Consider the following 12,289-nt stretch of genomic DNA (forward strand, 5'->3'; position numbering starts at 1 on the left):
CAGAAGGAGCAAGCTACCTCCCTGCCGCTTCAAACACAACCAAGCAGGGGGGTCTGGAACCTGCCTTGGGGGTGGGAAGGGGGCGCAGACGTGCAGGGAGCCGGCCGAACAAGGATTCTAAGCTTCCCCGTTTCCTGGGCTGTTGTCTTGTGTGACTCTTCCAAGAAAGATATTTACGCCTGCTTTTCGAAGTAACTCTGCCGAATGTAGCCGGATAATTAACCTGGGACATGACAGCACAGGATTCATTCTGACCCAGCAGATCCCTCCTCGCACCCTGTGCCGTCCTAGTCGAGAGCCCCAGCCCCACGGCGAAATAACAAATACCCAAGTGCACTGATCTGGACACGGGACTGTTCCCCTCTCTCTCGGGTCCCAGCATTTGGCAGCGAATGGCAGGCCGAGTAGGCTCCAGAGCCGCCTGCTTCTTCAAAGCCTGGAACCATCACGCACAGGCTCTGGGCACTACGGGTCCGAGAATTCCCAGTGGTGACTCGGGAATCTCTATCGTCGACCCAGGTCTCAATCCAATAGTGACGTCCTGGGAAGGCTTGGCTGTGACTCAACGTGCTGTTGGTTGCTCACTGTACTTCCTTTCTATAGAACAGCAACACTTTTCCTTGCCCTGAGAACAAAGCGTCAAGAAAGCCCTGTGTGGTCTGCACCAGGTATTCTCTGTGGCATCCCCAGACGCCTCTCTCCAGGCCACATCCTCTGTATGAGCTCCTCTCATGCCCTTGAACACAAATTCTCTTCCCCACCGCAGGGCCTTTGCACATGCTGTTTCACCCACAGAGCATGCTGTTTCTTTGGTCCTCCTCTGGATCTTGGCTCACATGACCCGTTCGTGGGAGTGTCCCTGCAGACACCAGCCTCAAAACCAGGTTTCTGATTTATAAGCTCTTACAGAAGCACTACTTTTCAGCACACTCACCTTGAATTATAAATCCACAGGGACTCATGTGAATGTACAGGTGATGGCTGCTCCTCCCCTAGAGCCTAACCGCTCTGAGAAGAAAATTATTTTGCCTTGCTTGCCAATATATTCCTAGCTGCTAGTATGGGGCCAGACATAGAGGAATATTTACTGGGGAAATATTTACTGGGGAAATATTTACTGGGGAAATATTTACTGGGGAAAAAGGATGGAATGAATGACTGAATGAATGAATGAATGAATGAAAGCAAAGCCTCTTCTCCAGGGTAAATTACGCACAGTGCCCTTTGGTATCTACTCTCCTGTCTCCTCAAGATCCCTGCTCTCTCCTCGGTCTTCACCTCTGCCTTCCTCACATTGCTAAGTCCAAACCTTTCTTAAAAACGAAACCAAAAACCTGCCCCCCCCACACACACATTACCTTCCTCCCTTCACCTCACCACTTGCCGCAAACTTTCTGGGAGGAGACGGCCACGCTCTTTCCGTCCCATTTCCCCACCTCCCATCAGTCCTCCGTTTGCCGCAATCCAGACTGAACCACTGTGATCTGTGCCTCTGAAGCTTGTCACTGTGCGATCCAGTGGCCACCCCGGGGCCAGCCCCAGCGGCTGTGTCTATCAACAACCCCTGTTGATTACGTTCCTAAATATCCGCCTCTCCCCACCGCCTTAGTGGAAGCCCCCGTTCTACTTGTCGAGCCCACAGCAGCCCTCCTCATCCTCAGGCCCGCAGCCCCCGGACCCCACCTCATCGCCAGCCAATGTTCCCATAAAGCAAATCTGGTCATGTCCCTCCCCAGCTTGATACAATCCTTGGGTTTTTAACTCATCCAAAATACAACTAAAGCTATATTCACAAAGACATTTTTGCAGCATGGTTCATAATGGCAAAACATCGGAGGGTTCTGCAATACCCAACGCCAGGGAATAGCTCTGGAGGTCAGAGCGCATGTGTTAATACATCCATTAACATTATAACCATGTTCGTGGTCCAAGCTACTGTCTCCACAGCTACAGACTATCACAGAGGATCATGGGCAGCCTTGAATGCTATGCTAATGTGGATATTATTTCCTAGGTGACGGGAAGCTTTGGTGATTTCTGAACAAGGAGAGCGAGTGCTTAATGTTCAGTTATGTGTTAAAGCACACACCTGTGTACATGTTTGATTAGAGCCTTGCCTCTGCAGCCTTTACTCACGGGCTGGAACCGGTTGCTGCCCATATGTGATGCAACGTTTTGCAACTCCGTTTTACCAAGCCTAGTGTGGGACGCGGATTTCTTTTTTTAATTTTCACTTTCTTACTGGAATAAAATATACTTAACATAAAATTTATCAACGTGACCATTTTCAAGCAGGTGGGAGCTGGTGTTCAGCACATGCCTCATGTTATGTAACCATCAGCACCACCCTCCGTAACTCTTGTCATCTTGCAAAACTGAAAACTTCCTCCCTTCCCATCTTCCCCCAGCCCGTGGCAACCGTCATCCTACTTTCTATCTCCGTGATCGTGTAAGTGGAATCATGCAGTATTTGTCTTTTTGTGACTGGCTTATTTCCCTTAGCACAGTATTCTCCAGGGCCATCCCCATTGTAGCCCGTGTCAGAATTTCCTTCCTTTTTAAGACCGAATATTCTAGAGCGTGGGTATGCCACATGTTGCCTATCCGTTCATCCTTCGAGGGACACAGGTCAGTTGCTCCCATGTTTTAGCTATCGTGAATAACGTTGCTATGAAATGATTGCGGATATCTATCTCTTCGGCCTCCTGCTTTCAATGATTGGAATTATTATTCAATTATTTCGATTATTCAATTACACCAAATAATTGAATTGGTGGATGGATGGCTGGATCACATGGCAACTCTACTTTTAATTTTTTGGAGAAGCACTACACTGTTTTCCTCAGAGGGTTTGCCATTTTGCATTTCCACCAACAGTGCACAAGTGTGTCCATTTTTCCACATCCTCACCAACCCTTGTTATTTTATGGGTTTTTTTTGTATAGTAGCCATCCCAATGGACGTGAGGCAGCATCGCACTGTATTCTGATTCGCAGTTCCCTACTGATGCGTGATGTCGGATATCTTTTCACATGCATATTGTACGTCTTCTTTGAAGAAATGTTTCTTCAAGTCCTTTGCCTTTTTTTGTTGTTGTTCTTACGCTTCGATTCTCTGTATATTCTAGTTAGTAATCCCTTAGCAGATACTATTTGCAAATACTTCCTTCAACTCTGTGGGCTGCCTTTCTTCTCTGTTGGGACGGTCTTTTGGTGCACAATTTTTTTTTAAATTCTCATTAGTTCCAGCTTACCTACTTTTTCTTTTGTTGCCTGTGCCTTTGGTGTCATATCCAAGAAGTCATTGCTAAATTCACCGTCATGAAGCTTTTGCCCTGGGTATTCTCCAATGAGTTCTGGGGTTTTAGGTCTTACATTTAGGTCTTTGATTCACGAGAGTTAATTTTTGGATATGGTAGTAGACAAGGATCCAACTTAATTCCTCGGCACATGGATATTCAGTGCCCCCCCCCCTTTTTTTATGGTGCCAAACCCAGCATCGTTTGTTGACAAGACTATCCTTTCCCCATTCATTGATTTTAGCACCCTTGAAAAAAGTCACGTGACATATATGAGAGGGCTTATTCTAGTTAACTGGCCTAAATATTTGTCTTTATGCCACAAATTTAAAGCAAATACCACACTGCTTTGAATACTGTAGCTCTGCAGTATGTTTGCAAGTCAGGAAGTCTGAATCTTCACCTTGTTCTTCTTTTTCCAGATTGTTTTGGATATTTGGGATCCCTTGAGATTACATATGAATTTTAGAATGTTTTTTTTTTAATTTCTGAAAAAAAAAAAGTCATTGGGATTTTCACTGGGATTGCATCGACCCCATAGATCGTTTTGGATGGTATTGATATCCTAACACTAAGTTTTTTGATCCATGAATATGGGATATGTTTCCATTTGTTTACGTCTTCTTTATTTTCCTTTAATTTAATTAGTTTTCGTTGTGCACGTCTCTCACCTCCTTGGTTAATTCCCAAGTATTTTATTCTTTTTGATGCTATTATAAATTGTTTTCATAATACACTTTTCAGATTGTTCGCTGTTAGCGTATAGAAACACAACTGATTTTGTGCATTGCCTTTTTATCCTGCTATTTTGCTGAGTTCATTTATTAGTTCTAACAGGTTGTTTGTGGGACCTTTAGGGTTTTCTACACACCAGATCATATCATCTACAAACAGACATGACTTTACTTCTTCCTTTACAGTTTGGATACCTTTTATTTCTTTTTTCGTGCCTCGCTGGTCTGGCCAGGACTTGTACCACTATGTTGAACAGAAACGGTAAAAGCAGTCACCGTTGTCTTGTTCCCAACTTTAGAGAAAAAACTCTCTTTCACCAGCGAGTATGATGCTCATGGTAAGTTTTCAGACACAGCTTTTATGCTTTTGAGGTAGTTTCTTTCTAATCCCTGTTTGTTGGGTGTGACACATATTTATTGATTTGTTTTCCCCTAAAACGTGAGTGGCACATAGCAAGTTCTTTGCTCATTGCTTTGATAGTGACCCTCAGAACAGCACTGGGCCCACAAGATGTCTTTGAAAACATGTGCTGAATGACCGGGTGGGTGGAGGGCTATGAAATCACATGAGTAAATGCACGTGCTGGATGTTAATGCACCACATGACCTTGGTGGGTGTCCACTAGGATTTATGGGAGTTACGGAATTATGGAAAGAAAGAACGGAAAAAGCATATACAAATCAATACATGCAGCACTCCTTCCACTTGCAAAAACGCATTCCCTAATAAACAAAAGGTACTGTTGAAGTTCTTCAGATTTACCACCCACTGGGAGACACTGATCGGCCCCCAGCTATTTCTTTTGTGATCATTAGGTGGCTCCTGCCTCAGCCCTTCCAAAACTTTGTCTCTCTTAGGTCTCTGAAGCCATTAGTATGCTATTTACTGAGTGGTGACAGTAACTGACCTAAGCCATACAATGGGGCTGAGACTCAGACCCTGTTTTCCAGCTCTGTTCCCAGAGGCTCCTGGGTCTGGTTCAAGCCTGGGATCACACAAGGAGCTACCACTGAGGCCTCACTGCATGCAGGCAATTACCTCGCTGGATCCTACAACAACTCTGTGGGAGAAAGAGATTTAGTATTTCCATTTTACAGGGAGGGACACTGAGGCACAGAGAGATGAAGTAACTTTCCCAAAATCACACAAACCTACTAAAACAAGTAAAGGAGCCCAGACTGGAATCAAGGTGATTAAGATCACTTACTGGGGGGGTGCCCGGGTGGCTCAGTCGGTTGAGCGTCCGACTCTTGATTTCGACTCGGGTCACGATCCCAGGGTCCTGCGGTTGGGCCCCACTTTGGGCTCCTTGCTGAGCGTGAAGCCTACTTGGGATTCTCTCCCTCTCCCTCTGCCCCTCTCCTGTTCACAACCTCTCTTTCTCTAAAATAAATAAATAAATAAATCAAAAAATAAAAAGATTAGTCCTTGAAGACAGAAAACTGTGATTAGGATCAAGGACATTCAAAGAAACATGACATCTCACAATCCTAGGAAATGCTCCGGTCTGCAAAGTTCTCTCATACACACTCCGTCATTTCCATCTTCTAAAGCCTGAGAGGTGTCTGAACACATACGGTTCTTAGCTTATAAAGAAACAAAGGTCCAGAGAGAGACATAAGTGCCCATGGACAAAACCATGGGCCTCTGGCACCGGCACCAGCCCTCCTGACCCCAGTCTGGCACACCACCCACACCATGTCACCACGGGCTACCTTACGGGGTCCATCCAGCCTTACGAGCCACGCTACCGGCAGGAACTCTGTGGTCAAGGCTGCCACCAGCTAGGTCACTGATAACACGGACGAGAAAATCATCTGTGGATTCCACTCGGGAGCCAGGAGCTGTGAACCAGCGAGATCTGAACATCGTGGGGACAATAATACTAGAACCTGTAAACTAGAATTTACAGAATTTACAGAAGACTAAACGCTTCACAAACCACGCTTGACCTCCCAAGTCCTGCCGTAAGAGTTGGGCCCTGACGAGCAAATATGCTATTGCTTTTTGCTGGTTTTGTTGTTTACCGACTCTCCCTTCAAGATACCTGAGTACTCATCCTGGATCCATAATCCCTTATCTGCAATTCTAAAATCCATAAAAGCTCTGAAATTTGAGAGTTTTTTCTTTCCTCTGAGTTTGTAGGAAACGAATCTGACAGGCAAACCTTACCTCAGCTAACCTGAGGCTATTTATAATATTAATTTATTCCATTTAGTGTGAATATTCATACATTTTATTACAAAAACATCAGTGAGCTTAATTACAGGGTGCTACCTCAGATCCCACTAGAAATGTTGTAAAGTATTACTTTCCTAAAATAAAATTAAGAAATCATCGTTGAATCACATTTGGCCCCAAGAGTTCTGGATGGAGAATCGCGGATCGGTACGACAGACGTTTAATAAGCTTACCAGTCCCTGGGATTGGGTTTTCCGTATACCCCCCTCGCCCAGTCCCCACAAGACAGGCAGTATCTCTGCATTTGATGGACACGGACGCTGGGGCACGGAGAGACCTAGTAATTTGCTCTAGGTCACAGAGCTACTAAATGCCAGAGCCAGGACCCTCTCCAACTGGAACATAGTGTTCTCAGCATCCGCCATATTACCGTGTCTGTTTGCATGTTTGTGCGTGGGCACACACACGTGTGTGGAGCGGGGGATGCTTTGTAAAGCCCTGAGCAAGTAAAAGAGGGACCCAGCAAAAGTAGAGAAGAGAGAGAGCAAACATCTGGGAACTCCCAGGCCTACGCAAACCCTCCCTGCCTCCAGGACCTCTCCACTCTGCCTCTTCTGAACACATGCGTGGTTTACAGAGAAAACAGAGGGGAGATTCCAAATCCACTTACATCCCACGGATCAAAGACCAAGGGTGGATTTTTTGGCTGCGTCTTCTCCTTAGGATGATGGCAGCCATTGTCAGAGTCCAAAAAAAGAGAAAGCCATTTCTTTTCAGCGTCCAGGGTCTTCTCCTGGGGATGTCGGAGGTCTCGCCAGAAGGCTGGAGCTGCATCTCAAGGAGGATTCCAGCACGGACTGACGAGGGGTTAACACAACCTATTTGGGTGCTCGGATACAGTCTCCGTGGTTAATCTGGGTGCATGATTGATCTTTGCCAGAATTGCACGTTTGCATTCAATCTTCCGAATTCTCTTCTGCAACAATAATTAATGTCAGAGCAGTTTCTGGATCAACAGTGTATTTTCTGGCGAACGCAACCCTGTACCTCTAATAACTCAAAACGGAGATCTACCACTCTGCCAAGATTCCTTCTTCAGGCTTCATCTCGTCATGTTTACATCTGGTTTAACTTTTTCTAATCTAAAATAAATCAGCATGAAAAGCATTAGATTTTTCATTTAGATTCTCAATTGCCTTTGATTATGGAGATAATATCCCTTATCTGATTGCAAATGGCGGGATGGTTCCCTTGTTAGGAGCTGAACGGAGATGCCTCGGTCTCTCCTTGCTTCTCCTTCACTTTTGTTAAGGGTGGAGTCTGGCGGGGTTCTGGTTTGAAAAGGAGGCAAATCAGGATGTAAGGGGGATGCATGATTTCAATCATTCCTCTTCTTGTGAGACTCACAGAGGAAGGCAGCCTCCCCTGCCTGCCTGATGAGAAGTGGTCTACAGAGATTTCACACTCTGTTTTCCCACCACGGTGACTGCAGACCCTGTCTGTTTGCAGGGATAAATGAGAACAGCAATGACGAAGCACTTGGCTGGAGATTTCCACGCAAACATCAGGCGTGGGGGGAAACTAACACCGTCATAGGGGCATGTTAATTACCCAGTTACAAAGTCAAATTTAGCCGAACTATTTTGTATATCAAAGAGGTAGATTTCCCCTGATTCCTTAAGTATTCCTTTCAGCATGTTCTATTATGTTTCCTATCATTTGCAACAATTCCTCTTCACTATAAATGTAAGCAGAGGATTCCAGAAACTGAATTCATTTCTTGTACCAGGTGGAAACTTCTCTCCCCAGCAATTGTTTACTGTCATTGTCTACTTTCCCTCAATTAGAGTCCTGGACGATCCCAAGTACTTCAGAATCGAATACAATGGAGTCACCCTGATGGCAGAACATCTCAGAAAGTTCTGAGGATTCAACCTCCCACTCAACCCTACAGCTTTTAATTCCATTGCTCGTTTTTCTTCTTTCAAAAGAACAGAGACAAAAAAAAAAAAAAAAAAAAGAAGACTAGGGTATTTCCTGTTCTTTGGCTCACCTGTTCACACGGAAATCCCCCCCTGCCCTCTCCGGGGGCCCCTGGGAGAAAAGCCTCACTATCTCACACTAGTGGCTGCTTTCTGTAGTTGGGTTTTGTTTGTTTTTTTTTTTCCCACCTAGACTGGCAGCAAGCAGTCTAAATGGAGCCCTTTCATGCCTTCTCAGAATTAGAGAAGATGATGACTTGTACTTAGTGAGGAATAGCAAACTAGGGTCCTCGACGGCTGGAGAACAGAATAACAACAACAACAACAAGAACCATAATAATACACAACAGAGTGCTTAACAAGTGCCAGGCGCCATGCTCAATGCTTCATGGGCGTTGTGGGATCTCCATGGCAACAGCAGAAGAAAGGTACCACTGCCATTCTAGGGGTGAGGAAACGCCATTCTTAGAATTCTGCTTAATGATGGCACCAATAATCGTCAGATAAACAACGAAGCGTTACTGAGCCATCTCGACGAGCCAATCTCTGCCCTCAGCACTTTTCGTATATACCACTTTATTCAACCCCCACAAAGGCACCAGATGAAGGGACTATTATCGACTTCATTTTGTCTATGAAGGAATCCTGGAGTAGGTAAGAGTTCATGCAAAGTCAGAATTAAGAAATGGCAGTCAGGCTAAAAAAATCTACATTTACCTGAGTCAGGGCCTCAGCCCTCACCTCCCTGCTGCCCCAAGAGAATATCATCCATTTAATGAAGATACCAAAAGTTGTAATGGAAACTTACTATGGTCACACACACACACACACACACACACACACACACACACACACACGCTGACTGATTTCAGTTACAGACGTACCAGACTCAGCAAAAGTAAAGTGGCAGAAAGCAGATCAGTGGCTGCCCAGGGTGGAGCTGGGGGAAGGTGTTAAGCACAAAGGGCACGAGGGAAATCTCTGGGTCATGATTTGATGCTGGTTACATGACTGGATGCATTTGTCAAAACAAAATGAACTGTACACGTATAGAATGTATGAATATTAATGTATGTAAATTGTACGTAAGGCTGAATTTTTTTTTTAAGTATCATGAATAACCTCCAATTTAGCTTAGAGTTTCAACTCAACACAGAGTGAGTGAGAGAAAAAGACAGGGACCCTGACCTCAGAGATCTCATCTAGTGACAGAGAACCATCTTAATGCATTTAAAAATACAAGTTAGGGCAGGGGCAGCTTCACAGGCGTGAGACCCAGGCAGCGGGCACAGGGACCTACACTCAGAAGGGCCACATGTGGCTTTGATGTCACCATCTTGAATTTCTTTTAATTGTGGTAAGATATACATAGCATAGCAAGCGCCTAATTCAGCAGAACTAAGTACATTCATCAGGCTCTGCGATCATCACCACTGTCTGTCTCTCTGCAGAACTTTTTTTTTCATCCCCACAAACTGAAACTCTGTGCCGCTAAACAGTGATTTCCCACTCTCCCCTCCCCACGGCCCTGGCAGACAGCTGTCTACTTTCTGTCTCGGCGAATGTAACTATTCCGGGTACCTCGTGAAACGGGAGCCCATCGATACGTGTCCTTTGGCAGCTGGCTTATTTCACTTAGCGGAACATCGTCCAGGCCCAACCGTGTCGAAGGCGGGGCTGCCTCTCGCTGTGTTGATGATGTACTTTGATGTACACAAGTTTTTCATGTTTGATGAAGTCCAATTTATCGGGTTTTGTCCTCTGTAGCCAGTGCTTTGGTATCGCCACCTTGAGTTTTTAAATAATTTTATCTTTGAACTTGTGTTTTGTAAATGAAATCCCAAGGGACGGGGGAGCACACATGGGAGCAGAAGACAAGTCAAAGGTGTGTGTTTCCCGATTTCCTTGCTGCCCCGGGCACAGATGGCACTCGGGCGTCCCTCACGCACAAAACTCTGGTGGCCCCTCACTCCGGTCTGAGTGGCTAAAGTGAACAAATCAGGAGACTACAGATGCTGGCGAGGATGTGGAGAAACGGGAACCCTCTTGCACTGTTGGTGGGAATGCAGATTGGTGCAGCCGCTCTGGAAAGCAGGGTGGAGGTTCCTCAAAAAATTAAAAATAGATCTACCCTATGACCCCGAAATAGCACTGCTAGGAATGTACCCAAGGGACACAGGAGGGCTGATGCATCGGGGCACGTGTACCCCAATGTTTATAGCGGCACTCTCAACAATAGCCAAATTATGGAAAGAGCCTAAATGTCCATCAACTGACGAATGGATAAAGAAATTGTGGTTTATAGACACAATGGAATACTACGTGGCAATGAGAAAAAATGAAATATGGCCTTTTGTAGCAACATGGATGGAACTGGAGAGTGTGATGCTAAGTGAAATAAGCCATACAGAGAAAGACAGATACCATATGGTTTCACTCTTATGTGGATCCTGAGAAACTTAACAGAAGACCATGGGGGAGGGGAAGGAAAAAAAAAGTTAGAGAGGGAGGGAGCCAAACCATAAGAGACTCTTAAAAACTGAGACTAAACTGAGGGTTGATGGGGGGTGGGAGGGAGGGGAAAGTGGGCGATGGGCACTGAGGAGGGCAGCTGTTGGGATGAGCCCTGGGTGTTGTATGGAAACCAATTTGACAATAAATTTCATATTAAAAAAAAAAAAAGCAACTCTGGTGACCCTACCATGCATGGAAGTTCAGCTGACCGCCCCAAGAGGCCACACTTCCCATTGCATTCTCCAAATGTGGAAAGAAGGCAGTGGGTTTCTGGGAAACACGAATGACCAGGCAACCTTATCATATCCTTTTTTTTTAATGTTTATTTATTTTTGAACCAGAGAGAGCACTAGCGGGAAAGGGAGAGAGAGAGAGAGAGAGAGAGAGAGAGAGAGAGAAGATCCGAAGTGGGCTTTGCACTGACAGCAGAGAGCCCCATGTGAGGCTCAAACCCACAAACCACAAGATCATGACCTGAGCCAAAGTCAGACACTTAACTGACTGAGCCACCGAGGCGCCCCTCTATCATATCCTTTCTTACTCATGTTACGTCCCCGTGTTAGCCACCTGCTTATGCTGGAGATGATGGCTCCCAAGGAGAGGGAGAGACAGGGCTCTGATATGTCCCTTTTCTCGCAGCCCCTCCTCACTCAGCAGACAACTGGAGGAGTATTGGTCGAGTGAGATTATATCACAGAATGAGATAAAAATTTGAGTTGATTTTTGCAGTGTTTCCATTGTTCTAGTGAACGTGAGATAGATACATACATGCATGTGTGAGATTAACACAATAAAAACCGTGTCATTTCAGTGATTCCACATATGAGTGAAGGGCTTTTCTATTTGTGTTAGAAATGGCATTAGGCAGGGACAACTGGGTGGCTCACTCAGTTAAGCGTCCAACTCTTGGTTTTGGCTCAGGTCATGATCTCAGTGGTTCCATAAGCTCGAGCCCCGCATCGGGTTCTGGGCTGACAGCACAGAGCCTGCTTGGGATTCTCTCTCTCTCCCTCTCTCTCTGCCCCTCCCCTACGCTTGCTGTCTCTGTGTCTCTCAAAATAATAAACTTTAAAAAAAAGAGAGAGAGAGAGAGAGAAATGGCATTAGGCCATATAAAGATGACCATTAAAATTCATGGAAATAATTTAAAATCTTAATTTTTCTTCACTTACGCCAACATTCAAAAGCACGTTAAAAACCATCAGGGCAAATCAAGAGAGAGACAATGGAAGGAAGGAAACAGACATACTTTTGCACCCTATTTCCCCCCGCTGTTCTAACATGAGGACCACGCGTTCATTTTGCCCTGGTCATAGTCACACCTGAGAGAGTGGCCATATACCATGGAACTATTTCATGCAAAGTCTTCATATTCTTGTTTCCATTTGCTCCTAGGCCCCTCTTTGCACATCCATCAACCGAGACCCCGTCCCTTCGGCACACGTGGCCCACGTACCACCCCCTATAACAGGTGTCTTCCAATGCTATCCCAGAACCAAGTGCTGAGAAGCCAGCAATGGCCAAAACTCATTAGTGAGGAGTTGAGCACATTTGTAGCTAAAATGATGGGTGTCGTGAA

At 45.4% G+C, this 12,289-nt stretch overlaps 1 protein-coding gene across 3 annotated transcripts in view; it reads right to left on the reverse strand.

Annotated features, from left to right (window-relative positions):
- Positions 1-12,289, reverse strand: part of CUNH10orf90 (chromosome unknown C10orf90 homolog) — a 217,122-nt gene that overhangs the window by 192,808 nt on the left and 12,025 nt on the right. The gene's annotated exons all lie outside the window — the stretch shown is intronic.

The sequence above is a fragment of the Panthera pardus genome, unplaced genomic scaffold (assembly GCF_024362965.1).
Source record: "Panthera pardus isolate Hobbes unplaced genomic scaffold, ASM2436296v1 HiC_scaffold_22, whole genome shotgun sequence".
NCBI classification, from domain to species: Eukaryota; Metazoa; Chordata; class Mammalia; order Carnivora; family Felidae; genus Panthera; species Panthera pardus.